The 18,984-nt window shown below is 42.2% G+C and overlaps 1 protein-coding gene and 1 pseudogene across 2 annotated transcripts in view; one reads left to right on the plus strand and one right to left on the minus strand.

Annotated features, from left to right (window-relative positions):
* LOC124605639 (luciferin sulfotransferase-like) overlaps window positions 1-18,984 on the plus strand; it is a 749,478-nt gene that overhangs the window by 485,661 nt on the left and 244,833 nt on the right. The window lies entirely within an intron of this gene.
* On the minus strand, window positions 4,002-4,119 carry LOC124607812 (annotated as a pseudogene).

An 18,984-nucleotide genomic window follows, 5' to 3' on the forward strand; every position in this document is an offset into this window, starting at 1 on the left:
AACACTTATATGTAATGACGCAGACTAACACCCAAAATGATTTTATTCAAACTTAAACTGGTCGTGGAAGCCTACAAACTTATAATAGAACAAAATTTTATCGAAGTTGGGAATAACGTCATTGTCTCTGCAACTTAATTAAACTACCAGATAACTCAATGACATTATTCTTCTCCCGAGGACCTGCACCCATTTTTTATTTTAAATACCTTTATTAGTCTTTAGAATATCTAACATTACGGCCGTCTATGAGCAGTTTTCAAACCTAGCGACTTGGCTCCTAAGATTTGTTAACCGCATTATGTAGGTCAGATCTAACAACTGTTGTCTTACATACATGGAGAGATATAATGGATCAAACGGAAGTTCAGAATTACACATTATCTGGTATCATGAAGCATTAGCTAAATAAATTAAATAAATGAGAGGAAAAACCGCGATATAACTTACACAGCACACAGATAAATAATTAATACATTAGGTCATGGGATAAACAAAGTACTATAAATACATATGTTAAAAATAATTTCGTGTGGTTCAGTGCAGTGATGTCAATAGCAAGTAATTAATCCACTGTTCCACAGCCCTTTATTTACAAAAAATGGTTCAAATGGCTGTGAGCACTATGGGACGTAACTTCTGAAGTCATCAGTTCCCCAGAACTTAGAACTACTTAAACCTAACTAACCTAAGGACATCACACATATCCACGCCCGAGGCAGGATGCGAACCTGCGACCGTAGCAGTCGCGCGGTTCTAGACTGTAGCGCCTAGAACCGCTCGGCTACCCCGGCCGGCTCTTTATTTACACTCACAGATGTATTACAATGAATTTACAATGAGTCAGATCACAAATATCAACACTACATGAAATCAGTGACGTAAGTTTCTTGGTCTGTATCGATTTAGCCAGTGAGGCAGTTACGCGCGAAAATTCAAACAGTCCGCCAGATACAATTATAAGTTGTTCTCATAGCGTACATGATAGCGCACGAGACTTCTCAGCCTTTGGTTCGGGTCCAATCGTTGGCTCCCGTCCTATGTGCTATTTTTGTACAGCGTTATTGTTCATTTTTAGGAAACCATATGAAGAACAAGTTTGGCGACATCGTCTCTGGCAGGCTGCTTGAATTTGCACACGAAACGACGTGAGTGGCAAACGTAAATGCCAATGAACTCGGAAACGGCGTAACAAATTGAATTTTTTGTGAACAGTCGCTTCTTAACACAACTCTGCAACACCCTTACAAACTTTTCAGACTGTTACTGACCACCCTGCATAGAGTATTTGCAAAGTGACAATAAAAGATTTGGATGATCTTACTCGATCTATAGCTCGTGGAGCCTTAGTTTGTTGTCCTCTTGGAGTATGCGTGATCTTGTTGCATGGTAAAAATATATCCAACACACTTTTAACGGTTTGACGACCTTTAAGTATCCAACATTATTTCGGAAGTTCGGAAAAAATAATGAAGATCATTTGTATTTGGAACATGAGGAGTTTCGTAAAGTGATATGGCCAGTCAGGGAGTACTGGATTTCGTTGTCCACTGGTCAAGCACGCATAGTGTAGTCTACCTTCCAGACGAAGGAGATCGTCTTCAGTGACTGGATGAAATCGTCGAAATTGAGAGTCTTTCGTTACCTACATCTACATGGATACTCTGCAAATCACATTTAAGTGCCTGGCAGAGGTTTATCGAACCACCTTCACAATTCTCAATTATTCCAATCTCGAATAGCGCGCGGAAAGAATGAACACCTATATCTTTCCATACGAGCTCTGATTTCCCTTATTTTATCGTGGTGATCGTTCCTCCCTATGTAGGTCGGTGTCAACAAAATATTTTCGCATTCGGAGGAGAAAGCTGGTGATTGGAATTTCGTGGGAAGATAACGTTGCAACGAAAAACGCCTTTCTTTTAATGATTTCCAGCCCAAATGCTGTATCATTTCTGTGACACACTCTCCCATATTTCGTGATAATACAAAACGTGCTGCCATTCTTTCAACTTTTTCGATGTACTCCGTCAGTCCTACCTGGTAAGGATCCCACACCACGCAGCAGTATTCTAAAAGAGCACGGGCAAGCGTAGTGTAGGCAGTCTCCTTAGTAGGTCTGTTACATTTTCTAAGTGTCCTGCCGATAAAACGCAGTCTTTGGTTAGCCTTACCCACAACATTTTCTATGTGTTCCTTCCAATTTAAGTTGTTCGTAATAGTAAGACCCAGGTATTTAGTTGAATTTACGGCTTTTAGACTAGACTGATTTATCGTGTAACCGCAGTTTTAACGAGTTCCTTTTAGCACTCATGCGAATGTCCTCACACTTTTCGTTATTTGGGGTCTACTGCCACTTTTCGCACCATTCCGTTACTTCTTCTAAATCGTTGTGCAATTTCTTTTGATCTTCTGATGACTTTATTAGTCGATAGAAGACAGCGTCATCTGCAAACAACCGAAGACGGCTGTTCAGATTGTCTCCCAAATCGTTTATGTAGATAAGGAACAGCAAAGGGCCTATAACACTACCTTGGGGAACGCCAGAAATCACTTCTGTTTTACTAGATGACCTTTCCGTCAATTACTACGAACTGTGACCTCTCTGACAGGAAATCACAAATCCAACCACATAACTGAGACTGTATTCCATAAGCACGCAGTTTCATTACGAGCCGCTTGTGTGGTACAGTGTAAAAAGCCTTCCGGAAATCCAGAAATACGGAATCAATCTGAAATCCCTTGTCAATACCACTCAACAGTTCATGTGAGTAAAGAGCTAGTTGTGTTTCACAGGAACGATGTTTTCTAATCCCATGTTGACTGTGTGTCAATAGACCGTTTTCTTCGAGGTAATTCTTAATGTTCGAACACAAGATATGTTCTAAAATCCTGCTGCATATCGACGTTAACGATATGGGCCTGTAATTTAGTGGATTACTCCTACTACCTTTATTGAATATTGCTGTGACCTGTGCAACTTTCTAGTCTTTGGGTACGGATCTTTCGTAGAGTGAACGGTTGTATATGATTGTAAAGTAAGGAGCTAATGCATCAGCATACTACGAAAGGAACCTAATTGGTATACAGTCCGGACCAGAAGACTTACTTTTATTAAGTCATTAAAGTTGTTTCACTACTCCTAGGATATTTACTTTTACGTTACTCATGTTGGCAGCTGTTCTCGATTCGAATTCTGGAATATTTACTTCATCTTGTTTTGTGAAGGCATTTCGGAAGGCTGTGTTCAGTAACTCTGCTTTGGCAGCACTGTCTTCGATAATACCTCCATTGCTATCGCGCAGAGAAGGCATTGATTGTTTCTTGCCGCTAACATACTTCACATACGACCAGAATCTCTTTGGATATTATGCTAGGTTTCGAAACAAAGTTTCGTTGTGGAAACTGTTATAGGCATCTCGCATAGAAGACCGCACTAAATTTCGAGCTTCTATAAAAGATCGCCAATCTTGGGGATTTTGCGTCTGTTTAAATTTGGCATGTTTGTTTCGTTGTTTTTGCAACAGTGTTCCAACCCGTTTTGTGTACCAAGGAGGATCAGCTCCGTCGTTTGTTAATTTATTTGGTATAAATCCCTCAATTTCTGCAGATACAATTTCTTTGAATTTAAGCTACATCTGGTCTACACTTATATTATTAATTTGGAATGAATGGGGATTGTGTCTCAGGAACGCGTCAACTGAACTTTCTTCTACTTTTTTGATTAGGTAATTTTTCGCTTATTTATCGAGGATTTGGGGATTACAATATTCAGTCTCGCTCCGGCAACCCTGTGTTCGCACTCTTGTCTTCAGGCCACAAGCGGCCCATCGGGACCATCGACTGCCGTGTCATCCTCAGCGAAGGATGCTGATAGGAGGGGCGTGTGGTCAGCACACTACACCTCCGGTCGTTATGAGGGTTTTCTTTGACCGGAGCCACTACTATTCGGTCGAGTGGCTCCTCAGTTGGCATCACGAGGCTGAGTGCACCCCGAAAAATGGCAACAGCGCATGGCGGCCCGGATGGTCACCCATCCAAGTGCCGGCCATGCCCGACAGCGCTTAACTTCGGTGACCTGACGGGAACCGGTGTATCCGCTGCGGCAAGGCCGTTGCCTGACAACCCGGTGTTCGCTAATCCCTAAATCGGTTTTGATGCTCGTTATTAACTCAGGATTATTTGTTGCTGGGAGATCAAGTGTGTTTTCACAATCGTTTACTATTCGCCTGGGCTCATGGACTAACTGCTCGAAATAATTTTTAGAAAATTCGTTTACTATTCTTGAGTGCGTGGATTTCCCGCATGAAACACAGTCGTTGGACTGTTCTGATCTAGTAAATACGTGCACTTTAGAGCACGACTGCCGTTCACTACATAGCAAGGTTATCTTTGTGACGAATATTACCTGTAAAGCGAGCCATGTTTTGCAAATTAGTCTCTAGTAGGAAATTTCTATGAGGCTGGAAGGTACAGTGAGGGCATTTGCATGTTTTATATTTCTTTTTCCTTCTGAGAGGCCGTGACGCGTACTGGGTGTACTTGATAGTTCTGCCGGGCACGCACGCAACAGCGTTCCTTTCAACCAAACAATCGCAGATTGAATTTGACTGCCAAAAAGTCTCTATGTTGGATGATGAAGTGCGCTATTATGTCCAGGACAATGTCTCTATTGATTGGTGGACGTATGTGCATGTATTTTTGCCACTCTGTTACAAATGTAACTCTTCCATCGATTAACATCACTGCTTATACAATCTAAGGTCACTACAACATCCGTCTACAACACCATGTAAGTAATATCGTACCCTGCTGCTGTGCAAAAATGGCTTGTTAATTGTGCTTAACGAGTGCTCCTACAAATTCCAGATATGACAATGTTATCTTCTGACAAGTACTGATTTATTCTTGCTACAGGCTAAGTGAATTATAGTGTTGCCGTGTAAACACTGTGGATTTAGAGAGCTGCCCCGTACACTTGTGAATCTGGACATCGTGATTTTTAGTAGCTGATATCCACCGTGGGATACAAATCCAGCACAGTGGAGGGTATACCCATGTATTCCATTGTGCTGCTACATTGTTAGATAGCTAATGATTCCAGTCAATTCCCCTGCACCAAGTTCCTTGGAATAATAGTCTTGTCATGATTGACACAGAATAGTCATAGTGGGTCACAAACTTTAGTTATGGCGTGTGACAGTTTATTTTTTATAGTACTGCTGTTAGGTAATTTTTCTTTAACATGCTCAGTGTTGATGCAAAAGTTGTACATTGCTATATTCCAGTATACCTAAGATCTGAGTCTTGTACAAACTTCTCGCTCTTCATATCCCTATATGTATTGCAACTGAAGTAGTGGTCCGCGTTCAATAGTTTCATGACGGCCGTTAGTTCGTAATACATAGCGATAGCTTCATTTTCGTTATCCGCGCCAAACGCGAAGTCATCGATGAAAACTTTGCTTGCTAGCACCCATGCAGCAATAGGAAATGAGATCTAATGTCTAGAAGTGTGTTTCTTCAGCGTTGCTGAAAGCAAGAATCGACTGCATGTCAGAAAGAATGGGAGTGAAATTATTGTTTTACAACACTAATAGTAGGTTAGTGGTGGCTTGTTATTTCTCCTACAGATGTGTAGGAACAGTGTATAACTTAATCTAATTAAAATATGCAGGATATTGTTCCAAATCCATCCTGAATTCCTATACTAACGAACCTAGTATTAGTAGTTGTTATGTAACGTAACAAACATCAACTCACACAGCACCCTAACAAACAACATCGTCATAGATTAGATCCGTATGTACGGAACAAACTGAGTTATCCTGAAGCGGGATGTTCATGTGGATAATACTAATATGGGTATAACCAAATTTGGAAGCTGGAATTGAAGATGAATACCAAGTCCCCTTCCACAGGTGGTGTTGGTGAAGGAATATCTATATCAACTCATTCCTGTCTTCTTTTATTCCCTTTTTAAATTACACGATACATTTATAATTTCCTACTTCCAATTACTACATTTTTCTTTAGAAAATAAGTGTAATTGCTGTAAATAAATAAAAGGTAACACCAAAGTTCAGACAAAAGAACATGCAACCCCACTTCCACATAGTGCTGCATGGGTAACGGTGTCCGTGGCCTCAAGTGCGTAGTCCAATTTTGCTGCTTGGTGGTGGCCATGGGTACTGACTAAGAGGTCTGTGTGAAGCACTAGGCCTGATTAAAGTAATAAGATGGCAGGTCCTTGTAGTCAAGACACAGACTGGAAAAACACACCAGCCAGTCTAGTGAAACGGTAAGTAATTACTTCGTGGTATGATAACTTCCGTGACTATTTTGAAAAACGTTGTGCTATGAAAATCTTGTCAAATTCCTGACGTCTTCGTGCGAGACGAGTTACAGAAATGCTTCCACAATATCGCTAATAATAGCCGCGGGATGTGATCGGAACCGTAATAGAGCAGGGAGTATTTCTGATAGAAGATAGGGTCCTTTCTTGAAGATGTTGTTCAGAGAAGGTGCATTGTTCTCACGAGAAGATACATAAAAAACGATTCTACACTTCATGTTAGCCTGTTTCTCCACCTTAACAACCGCTTGCGAAAGGTAAAACATGGTGTTACGTGGTTATTCAAGAAGAGCGAGTTCTGCAGGTTCTTTTTAACATAATCCAACATGACGGGATGGTAAATGTTATTAAGGACTCGTTCCTATGGAGTCTTTTATGTAAACTACTAAATGTACTTTCTGCGTTGAGATGATTATTAGGATATAGAATAATATTTTGTTTGGAGAAGAATTCCGCGCAAGATACCTTTGTAGTTCTGCTTTCAACGAGAGATGTTTCAGCACTTTCTGTGCTCTCTTCAGTGGGTTTATTTGTATTTACTTTCCACTAAATTGTTGTTTACATGTTAATTTTTAATGAGACATTTGGTATAAAATATTCATATTTGTAAAATGAACGATTTTTGCCAAATATTTTACACTGTTTGCATACAGTACACAGCACAGAGTTTCCGCCGCCGTTACCTGTTGTGGCTGCGTAGTGTTCATTTGTTTCGTGGCACGTTCGCTTGGGATGTGGCACGTGGATCTGAACTGTTGTTGACGTTTGTTGTGTTTAAGTCGTGTGTGCGTGTGTGTGTGTGTGTGTGTGTGTGTGTGCGCGTGAGAGAGAGAGAGAGAGAGAGAGAGAGAGAGAGACCGAGTGTGCGTGTGTACGTGTATGTGTGTGTGACTCAGTGAGTGGCTGAGTACGTGTGTCCAAGACAAGGAGAGGAAGAGAAAGAGAGTATTTGAGAGAGAGAGAGAGAGAGAGAGAGAGAGAGAGAGAGAGAATGGGGGATGGTTGTGCACACGTATGTAAAGCATGTAAAGTTTAATTATAGAGGCTATCATTTACAGTTTTAGGTCGAGTGTTGTTTCTATTCTGCCAAAGAGGGATTTATTGCACAGCGATATATATTCGTTTAGTACTTACTTTCATTGAGCTATTGGTTTTTGGATGTGATATTTTTCTTCTGTTGTTAATTTTTGGAACAGGCTGTTAGCAGTTTCAAGGATGTCTGTTTCTGTGTTCATTGAGTGGTGATGGGTTAGGTTAGTGTTGTTTAACGTCCCGTCGACAACGAGGTCATTAGAGACGGAGCGCTAGCTCGGGTTAGGGAAGGATGGGGAAGGAAATCGGCCGTGCCCTTTGAAAGGAACCATCCCGGCATTTGCCTGAAACGATTTAGGGAAATCACGGTGGTGATACTCTGCTGTTAGGTGATCTGCAAATATTGGGTGTAGGTTATTTTTTTTCAGTGCTCTGACGTTTTCTGTACACCTGGTTCTAAAATTCATGAAAGGTTGAACACGTATAGAGATTGACAGCAGTTGGCAGTTAGTTTATATTTATCACACTGGCCATATTAGTCAGTGTTGGTGGTATTTCTTCCAAGTCTCTCCTGTATTGTGTTGCAGGTTCCATAAGCAGTGTTATGCCCTTGTCTTTTTAATATATTGCCCACCCTTTGTGAGATTTTGTTGCTGTAACTAAGTATCTGCCATTTGTTGCTTACTGTCTGCTGATATGTTGTGAATTGTATTGTGTTTGTATGTTTTGTGGTTATATGTTGCCTGTTTTTGTATTTTGTTGTTTTTTTCAGCTACTGTCTTTGTATTGTACCCATCCTCCTAAGCAATTTGTTTTATTGTGTTCGGTTCCTTTGTGTAATCATGTTTGTTCATGGATGCTCTGTTCAGTCTATGTAGTAAATATCTGAAGCTGGCATCTTTATATGTTGTGGGGTGTTTGGGTTCTTTATGAATGATGGCACTCGTGATTGTAGGTTTACTGTAAACTGCGAACTCATGTTTGGTGTTTCTCTTGAGTACGGTGAGTTCTAAAAAATTGAGTTTTTCATTTGTTTGTTTTTAAATGGTGAACTGTATTTGTGCATGGATGCTGTTTATGTCCTCATGAAGTTCTTTTACATGAAATTGTGATTCATCTATTAGACGTATTATATCGTCTACATATCCGCACCAACACTTTATGTTGTACAGCTTTGGTTTTACTATATGAAAATGTCAGCTAGGAAGCCACTGATTGGGGACCCTATAGGTAATCCTCCTCATTGAGAGCAAAGTTTGTTGTTGAATGTGAAGTAGTTCTGAATATCTTCAACATTTCGCGGCCCTGTCAGCAACTGCATAAATATTACTTTTAATTTTAATAATGAACAGCATCAGTTGCACCGTTTACCTAGAATTTACCTAGGTTTCAGTCAGGATAACCCAGCCTTCTTCAGAATAACAGTATATACCGTTTGTCCATAGTGGACACCGTCAAGCTAAAACTACAAATCCATAAATTATCTTCAAACTGTAAAACTTATCTGGCACTGCCTCGACCCTACTTCGCGACCGCGATGCGGCAGCCACGAGTGCTGTACTCGTTATCCCGACTGAAACCTAGGTAAATTCTAGGTAAACTGTGAAGCTGAGGCTGTTCATTATTAAAATTAAAATTGAAGTCGTTTTGCTCTGTGATGAGCTTGACTACCGCTGATATTTCTTGTATGTGTGTTGTGAGTACGTATTCTTGTACTTGGAGATTTCTGTCTACACTACCGTTTGTGGATATTGCAGTACCAAGAATAAAACGCATGAATTCAATTTGCTTAATACCACAGGTTAGGTCCAAGACAAGTAAGAAATGATTACCTTTTCAAGTCTGTACATGTCCTTTCAGCCCTAGTACTCAATATGTCGTGTGGCCACCATGCGATGCAATTAGAGCTGCTGTACGCCGTGGCATTGATTCAATAAGGTTCTGAATACGTTCCTGAGAGATTTCCCTCCACGCAGTTTGTATCAGAGCCCACAAATCCGTGAAACCAGTTACTGGAGAATCATGACGCACCAGGTGCCGACTAACCATATCCCAGACATGTTTGATGGGGGACATGTTCGGCGAACCCGCAGGCCAGGGAAGCAATGGTATCCTTCGCTCTTCGAAGAATGCCTGTACATACCTCGCAATATATGTCCGGGCATTGTCCTGTTGAAATGTAGCTTGTGGAGATTCCTGAAGCAGAGTGAGAACCTCCGGCTCCACAGCCTCCGTTAGGTAATGATTGCTGTTCAAAGTGCCCGCAATACGTATCAGGAGAGATCGGTTGTTGTAACCAGTGGCACCCCAAACCATTACACCTGGTGTTTGTCCGCTATGCCGCTCCACAATGCAGCGCTCCAGGTTGCACTCACCACGGTACCGCCGGACACGTATGCGGTCACCACTGTAAGACACGTTGAAGCGGGACTCATCCGAAAATGTTATATATTGCCACTCAGCACCCCAGTGACGGTGTTCACATGCCCATTGGAGTCGGAGGAGCTTGTGGCTCCTGGACAATGGAAGCCGACGTAATGGCATGGGAGCAACCAGTCCAACCTGTAGCAGACGGCGACGAACCGTCGATGCCGACAAGTTCTCACCTGTTGCATTCCTCCAGCGACGAGCCAACACTGTGGATGACGCTGTAGGGTCGGTAATAGACATGCGAACATGATGACGGTCATCCCGTACTGTGGTCATGTTCCGTGGTCCACAGCCCGCTTGTCGCTGCGTACGACCTTCCTCTATCCATTGCTTCGACACGTGCATCACTGACGTAGCAGAATGTCCTCTGCGAGCCCAAATGTCACGGTATGACAATCCCGTTTCCCGGAGACCGATCATTCTGTCCCGTTAGAACTCGCTCACGTGCCGATATGGCTCCTTTTGACGCCGACGAGGCATACTGGCACTCACTGAATTGATTCCACCTTGTGTGATAGCTCTGCACCGACTACACTGGGCGCAACACCGACCCTGTCGGACCGACATGAGAGGACTCTGCTCGGCCTACGTGTATCCCAAAACGTATCACGTACTGCTTGCTCACCCTCGCCACTTCCATCAAGTGTAGCGCTATTCAGGTAATTTCTTCTCGGTGTTGCACTTTCACAAACGGCAATGTATGACTTAAAAATCCTTAAAACTAGTAACAGCCTGTACTAAAAATTAACAATAGAAGAAAACTATCACATTCAAAAATCACTAGCCCAAGAAAGGAAAGTACTAAACGAATACACATCCCTCTGCAATAAAACCGTCTTTGTCACAGGATTAGAAACAATCCAAAAATGCAAACGATCAGCCTCTATAGTGAAATTCCATTCTCCCCTTACTGCATACCACTCATTCTACATTCCTATCCACAAGCTTCACCCCCCCCCCCCCCCCGTCTCTCCCACTCTTGGATACACACACTGACTCACTCTCTCTCTCTCTCTCTCTCTCTCTCTCTCTCTCTCTCTCTCTCACACACACACACACACATACACACACACACACACGCACAAACATCGGCCATGAGGCATACCGAGATAGTCCATGCAGTTCACATAACGCTGTGTTCTGGATGGCGCAGTGGTTACCGCACCTACCTAATAAGAAGGAGATTCCGAGTTCGAATCCCAGTTCACCGCCGCTGATTCCTCTTAATGTCCTGCTGCTGCTAACACCAATGGTCACCCTTCAATTTACATATACTACTAACAGCAACAACCCACACCACCACACACAAATCAACACTACGTTTATAACGGATACCTGTTGTTACGGGGGACAATATACTTACGCAGCAGGTGTTGGTAGCGGCCATAAACATATCGATCCGAAGTCAGCCGACTTTCAACGATCACAGAGGGCAAGTAAAAGTTTGTTTGCAATCAGAGAAATCTTACGAGGAGTTTTAAATAAGCTAGATCACGGATATCAACATTACATCAAATAAAAGATGTAAATGTATATATCAATTCCCAATGTAAATTACACACCGTATAGCTAGATAAATAATAGATGTATATAAGGTCATGGGATAAACACAGTACTGCAAATATAAAAGCTAAAAATAATTTCGTGTGTATCAATGGGTGAGAGTAAGTATTTCAGTTTGTATTGTGTCAGCATAGTGATTGTTATTACTTGTATTCTATCGTACAACACTCAGTGGTCATTAAGTCCCACTTATAGGTTGCCGTTCCATCGAAACTGAATAACGTTCAATGAAAATAGTGTGATACAGTCTGACTAATCTCATTCGCTGCTCTACAGGCATCCATACTTAAACAGGGCAACGGAACATTTTGTTTAACAATTGAAATATGTTTGTATTGCTTACTGGTTAATTTACCTCCACAGAAATCTATTTGAATCTTCAGAATAACATTTATTTTTTGACTAATTGCTGCGATGTGTATCCAGATTTGTGCATTCGCAGATGAAGAGGCTATACTTCCTCGTGATGATGTTGCAACACCACTGTATCAGAAATCATGTATGCGGAATATCGACAAGCTGACCTCTCGATCATCTTGGCGCCACCTACCTTCTATGAACTTCCACTACAAGCAGATGGTGTTCTGATTAGAAATGCTGCCTGAATTGCGGATACGAGAATTCTTTGTTTAATTACTTCCACATATGGCTTTCATGGGAGACCTCAGTGTTTTGCACTTACGCTATCCTAGAAAATTGGTACTTCATTTAACCCATTTTATAAAAAGTGTGAATCTGAAATAAAGATACGAGACTTTATTAACTTCATACTTATTATTCTATCTCAAGAATACAAAAGATTTATATAGATCAATCAGTATTTCCTCGATGGTCAAACAAAGATCAGTTTTTAGCATACGTTTGACAAGTATAGAAATGCAAAACCTATTGTGAGAATGAAACACCGACTTACCAAACCCGACGGTCAATTAAATGAACTTCACGAACAGAACAGAGTCTGCTCCACTGATCGTAATCATAAGCCACACTGCCATAGCATTAGGCGTCTAAACCGATAAATCTCAACAAGCAACATGGCTCACCACACACGTAGTAATGGAAAAATGTTATCTTCTGATCCAGAATAGTCACTATGAGAGAAACTATATATTTCACTGAAGCACTTCAAAAAAATGGTTCAAATGGCTCTGAGCACTATGGGACTTAAAATCTGTGGTCATTAGTCCCCTAGAACTTAGAACTACTTTAACCTAACAAACCTAAGGACATCACACACATCCATGCCCGAGGCAGGATTCGAACCTGCGACCGTAGCAGTCACGCGATTCCAGACTGAAGCGCCTAGAACCGCACGGCCACACCGGCCGGCGAAGCACTTCACACATACAAATTCATGCTGCTTTCATATTTTGCTCTCTCTCTCTCTCTCTCTCTTTCTCATCATGTAAACCCGTATATGTAACATCTCTCAACAGCTTACATTTTCACACTGTAAGAAAGCAGACATTTCCACTACCACCTCCAGCAACAGAATAGAGAGAACACACGCTTTGATCTCCGAAACTTGCAATGCCTTAACGTCCGCGTGCCTTCACCCCTTATTGGCTTAGGCCGTTCACGCTCCATAGATCTTCAAGAGAGAAATTCCCGTGGCCGACGCCCGAGGGAAAATCTATTAGTGGGTTCAGGGATAACAGTAAATGTTGTTCGCAAATAATTGACACGTAATAAACTCAATGTTTGTAACTTGGAAAGTGTGCGAATACAACGACAACTTTCATCAGACTGCCCTGAAGTTGGAGAGCAGATTTCAAAATGGTTCAAATGGCTCTGAGCACTATGGGACTCAACTGCTGTGGTCATAAGTCCCCTAGAACTTAGAACTACTTAAACCTAACTAACCTAAGGACAGCACAGAACACCCAGCCATCACGAAGCAGAGAAAATCCCTGACCCCGCCGGGAATCGAACCCGGGGAGAGCAGATTTAAAATATTTTCCGTGTAGCAATAACAGAACACATTCCAAGCTGATCACTTAGACCATACTAAAATGCGGAATATGGTCTCCATTCATCAATTAGTAGAAGAATGAACAAAGTTCATGATCCACTACATAGTACAACAAGTCAGTCCACATACAGTCCTGAAAAGTCATAGAACGTTCGTTTAGAAGTTATCATGAATTTATGTAACAGCAGTGAACTTTTGTTATCTGAATGTAGACATTAATCTCAAAATCACATATGAAACATTAAACTGTATAGAATGTAATAAAAGTCCTTAAAATAGAGACTGGATGAAGTTATTCCTACTGAAAATAGGATCACAGCATGGTATGAATTCTCCTAAAAAAATGAAAAGTGTATGAGTGAAGACTAAGCTATGACCCCACTATGACCGTGATTACATTAGTAAAATGTGTAATGTGAACAAAATTATTCAAATGAGCAGTGTAGTAAGTTAACAGAAAATATGGCCACATTATGGCCATAAAGTTAAAGTGAAAGATCCATAAGTAACATGTGAAAATCGTAAAAAAATAATGCAGTTGAATAGTATACTAAGTTAACTCAAAATATGGCTGTAGCATAGCCATGATGTGGCAAGTAAAGTATCCAAAGTACCACGTGAAAATGGTACAAAATTACGCAGCTAAAAAGTATAACAAGCAAACACAAAATATGGCAGCACTACAGCTCTGATTTTGCAAATGAGTTGTCCATAAGAACATGTGAATATGGTGCAAAAATATGCAATTTAATAGTGTAGTAAGATAATTCAAAAGATGTCATCGCTACTACCATGATCTTGCAAGTGAAACATCCAAGAGTAACGGCAAATATGAGTGTTCTAATGATCTCATGTTTAAAGATACTGCTAAAACCTAACCTTCTGCAGGTAACTCTAATTGTGCGAACTTAACTACTACATAGACATGAGTACTCTTTCTTTCTCTCTCTTTCTTTTCTTGAGACCTTTGTCCCTCTGCAACGTGGTGTCGGCCTTGATACTATTTATTTGGCAGTGTTAGTTGCAGAGAGTGGCCTGATGCCCCTCCTGCCGACACCCCAAACCCTGTGGGATGGAATGAGGGTACCCCAGCTGTCTGCGTCTAGTATAAGCCATGAAATAGTGTGAACGGTGTTCAAATATCTGTGAGTCGTGTAACTGTGGCGGAACGTGGGGACCATCCCGGTATTCACCTAGCGGGATGTGGAAAACCGCCTAAAAACCGCATACAGGCTGGCCGGCATACGGGCCCTCGTCGTTAATCCACCAGGCGGATTCGATCCGGGGCCGGGGCACCCACCCAAGCACCCAAGTCTAGGAAACAGCTCATTAGCGCTCTCGGCTAACCTGGCAGGTCACGTGAGTACCCTTCTCAAGCATGATTTCTTTGGACCTTGTAATTTAAAAGGTAGAAGTGAATATACCAAAAATCGGTAAATTATTACTGTTTCTATGAACCCATTAAAATTAAATCAGAATAGTTTAAATGCTTAAAGTCACTTAGTTGGCATAAAAGGATTAACAAATTGTAGTACTTGTGGTGCCATGAGAACTTAAACATATTATTAGCATAAGTAACGAGTGAAGTTCAGGCAGTGCTGACCTTACAGAGAACGAATAAGAACATCATTGGCTTCACAAACAAGATTGTGACATCAGTAATATAACCACATACCTCACGGAATAGTTTCTAACTTGTCCTAAAGAAAAAAATGTTTGCCTCGACTGGTATGCTTAAATACTTAACTAATCACATAGTACGTAATGGTTACAGGATAACATACACAACATCTTCCAGATAAAGTAAGGAAAATCTGTGGGAGATTATTAATTAATCACGATTGCCCATAATGACAAAATTTAATCTTCCAGTGCATTGAAGAGAGGCGAAATTGTGAGTGGTATGTATTACATAATACTTCAGCAAAGTTCTGCAACACACGGATGGCTAAGGAATGTGCTTTTGTTTTCAACATAGTTCCTGATTACAAGGCAATATTTGCAAACTTCGTGTAGGAGACGCAGTATAATAACTCCATATAACATGATTCAGCCATATGGAATTGGCCACTGTCAGACAAATACCTTTACAACCTTGGCGAAATTTCTCACTGCTCTAGTATCTGGCTTCGACAAAGTAACAGATTGGTTTGACATGTCCCTCTCATGTCATGAAGGTTAGCTACCTCCTGCCTCAATGGCACATATTTTTTTTAAATGATACACGTTGAAACAAACATGGTTAATTATAATATTGTTCTACCTCTTGTAGGGCACTCTGTCTTTCACTTGTATTAACAAAAGTTGTCATGAAATTGTTTGTTACTGGTCTTACATATCGTACAGACGTCATGGCTTTTTTAATTGGATCCTTACTGATCTAGCAACGTACTATGTAGCAGGTATTTAGTGCAGTATTTCTATTGGTGACTAAGAACAATGTACTGACAATATTACATCAGTATTTTCCATTTTTCGAGACTAATAGTTATAGCTATTAGGAGTATAATGTTTTTGGTTTGGTTAGCAACTCCAAATATATGTAGCAAGAGCAAGTCGTTAACGCTTATTTTCCCTCGGGTAGCAGGTCAGGTGCTGAAGTGTGGACACGTGGACGCACAATGGTGAGCCTACACTGACAGGCATAGACCACTTAGTGGTGCAGCTACGACCATGCAGAAAACATTAGATACTAAATTATATGACATGTCTGTGGGAAGACTGTCCGACGTAGAGGAAGACTAACCAACTCACTGATTCATGTACATATTAAGGTACCACATATAAAAACATCTGCACTTATACCAGTTACACTCTCATCTCCATAGACGGTCGCCTAACCTTGTTTTCCTGAATATGGCAGCTAGGCGAGCGGCTGGTATCTCTATACGGCGATGGGGAAAGGCTGTGACATGTCAGAGGGAGACGTCGTCCAGGGTATGGCGATGAATCTCGTCCCACAACTCGAGTGTAATTGTAAACATTTTATGGGCGTTAATAGGACATTTGTGGTGGTTTACATCTTGTAGGCCGGTCGGAGTGGCCGTGCGATTCTAGGCGCTTCAGTGTGGAACTGCGCGACCGCTAAGGTCGCAGGTTCGAATCCTGCCTCGGGCATGGATGTGTGTGATGTCCTTAGGTTAGTTAGGTTTAAGTAGCTCTAAGTTCTAGGGGGCTGAAGACCTCAGAAGTTAAGTCCCATAGTGCTCAGAGCCATTTGAACCATTTGAACATCTTGCAGGTTATGGTCGTCGTATACTGATATTCTGTCTCTGCAATACAGTGCAACGTGTCCAGTGCGTCCACAGAAAAAAACGTACCGGCGTGTTGTTCTCTGCCCTCCAAATGTCAGTTTTTCTGCGGGACGATGCACTTGGCGGAAGAGTTGCTTGTATCTGCGTTGGTCTGATGCTGAGTTCACGTTTGATAGTTGGCCAAGTCTGTATTTAGTGGTGCGGTCTACTAGTGATGGAGACTGAAGTCACAGATCGATAAACCGCTTCTCGACGTTCTCTGTTACCTCTTGACACATAGGGTCGACATTAATGGCTGCTGTACAGCTCTATATCTTTTTTCTTACTGTCTGGCGTACGAGACAGGCAGGCTCATAATGGTCGTTCGCAACTGCCACTGGGAACACATTTGTCAGTCAATGATACCTGCTTTTCTCTTGTTGCATTTCTTCGATTCTCTGGCGCCACTTGACGATTTCCTCTGTTGATGTGACACCATTTACAAGAAGATCTTGGTACATGTCTTCTGCGACTCCTTTCATAGAGTTTTGTAAGGTACCAGTATCGTGCACCTTACTGTAATAGAATAATTGTTGCAAAGACAAGTTAGATATCGGTTATTATGTTATTTATCAGGCAATCAGCCTATTGAAATTAATATAGGGAGTATCAGGCGGCATAAGACGCGTATTAACTTTAAGAAATTCGCATGTTGCATGAAGTCGGGGTTCAGGTGATATTTTCACGGAGTTTGGCTGGAGAGGACGAGCGGCACCGCTCAAAGGCAGGGCAGAGGGGTGCAGAAGTTTACAACCGACTATTACGAGTCGGCATGCGAAAGCGTCCCACTGCGGGAGACGCGCCGCCGGAGCAGGTAGGCATCCACTGCGCGGACAACACGGGCAGGCCTTCGAGGGACGGCGCCTCATTGGCGCTGGACGTTACTCCGACGCCACTATGTCGAGATGAGCTGGTGCCTAAGGGAGCCTTCCCACGAATCTTAACATTTTCTCCGGCTTCTAAGGAACGCGGGTAAGCTAGTGCAATGACCTTTTCCCGCGTGAGGGCGAACAGAGAGACACGATTGGCGGTTTCAATTTTCAACGGAGTTACAGTTTGTTTCAGATCATTCTAGGCGCAGGAAGGCGCAGAATGTTTTAATTGGCTGGAAGGAGCCAGGAAATAATAGTGGGAGCGAACTGTGCTGGTCTAGAGCCACGGGATTGGCCAGTTCGAAAAATAGCGTGGGGGTGCTGATTTTTGCAGAGGGAAGCTTTTGGAGCTGTTATCGAGGAGAAGCGTCTTAGCTCCTGTAGCGAGCGGACGTCGTGCTTTCGGCTCTGCTGTAGGAGAGTAAATTCTTTTCAGTGTGCTGTGCAGAACTTTGAATAAGTCTGCCAGCTGCAACTGAAACTAGTATTCAGTTAGGTGTACTGTCATGTTTTACTGTTAGAGAAAGGCTGATTCCGCTAATTACGGTTGGGAATACTGTCTCACAGGAAGCATACAGGAGCAGAGCAATGTCCTTGAGCCACACTTTATTAAAGACGTTAATGGATTCCGCCTTTTGGCTGGTGAGACCCGTCTTAACGAGTGCGAGACGATTGGAAAGAAAGCAGAATCAGCTTTTGAATAGCAGTTTACGAACAGGAAGCCTGTTCGCGAAAATAAATCCATTTTTGTTACAGTTGAGGCTCCTCGACGACGCAGACGCCAACGGCAGCTTCCTGACCTGTTCACGACGCTGAATTTGGTACCGTGATGCTCAGCTTCGGCATTTAATCCGATATTACGCACGCCTGTGATTACCAGAGCTCAGTTTTCCAGCCACGCTCTTATTGAGAATTTGTTAATTGCAGTAGGTTTGTCTGACGTATTTTATGCCGTCTGACAAGGGGATAGAGTAGAAAATAACAAGTACAGATGCGTTATCCTCCCTTAAGAGTTAGTTTTGGAATTTAAGGGCCATTGCCATTACTAACTTTATTTTATAACTTACACTCCTGGAAATTGAAATAAGAACACCGTGAATTCATTGTCCCAGGAAGGGGAAACTTTATTGACACGTTCCTGGGGTCAGATACATCACATGATCACACTGACAGAACCACAGGCACATAGACACAGGCAACAGAGCATGCACAATGTCGGCACTAGTACAGTGTATATCCACCTTTCGCAGCAATGCAGGCTGCTATTCTCCCATGGAGACGATCGTAGAGATGCTGGATGTAGTCCTGTGGAACGGCTTGCCATGCCATTTCCACCTGGCGCCTCAGTTGGACCAGCGTTCGTGCTGGACGTGCAGACCGCGTGAGACGACGCTTCATCCAGTCCCAAACATGCTCAATGGGGGACAGATCCGGAGATCTTGCTGGCCAGGGTAGTTGACTTACACCT

Source organism: Schistocerca americana, chromosome 3 (genome assembly GCF_021461395.2).
Source record: "Schistocerca americana isolate TAMUIC-IGC-003095 chromosome 3, iqSchAmer2.1, whole genome shotgun sequence".
Taxonomy (NCBI): domain Eukaryota; kingdom Metazoa; phylum Arthropoda; class Insecta; order Orthoptera; family Acrididae; genus Schistocerca; species Schistocerca americana.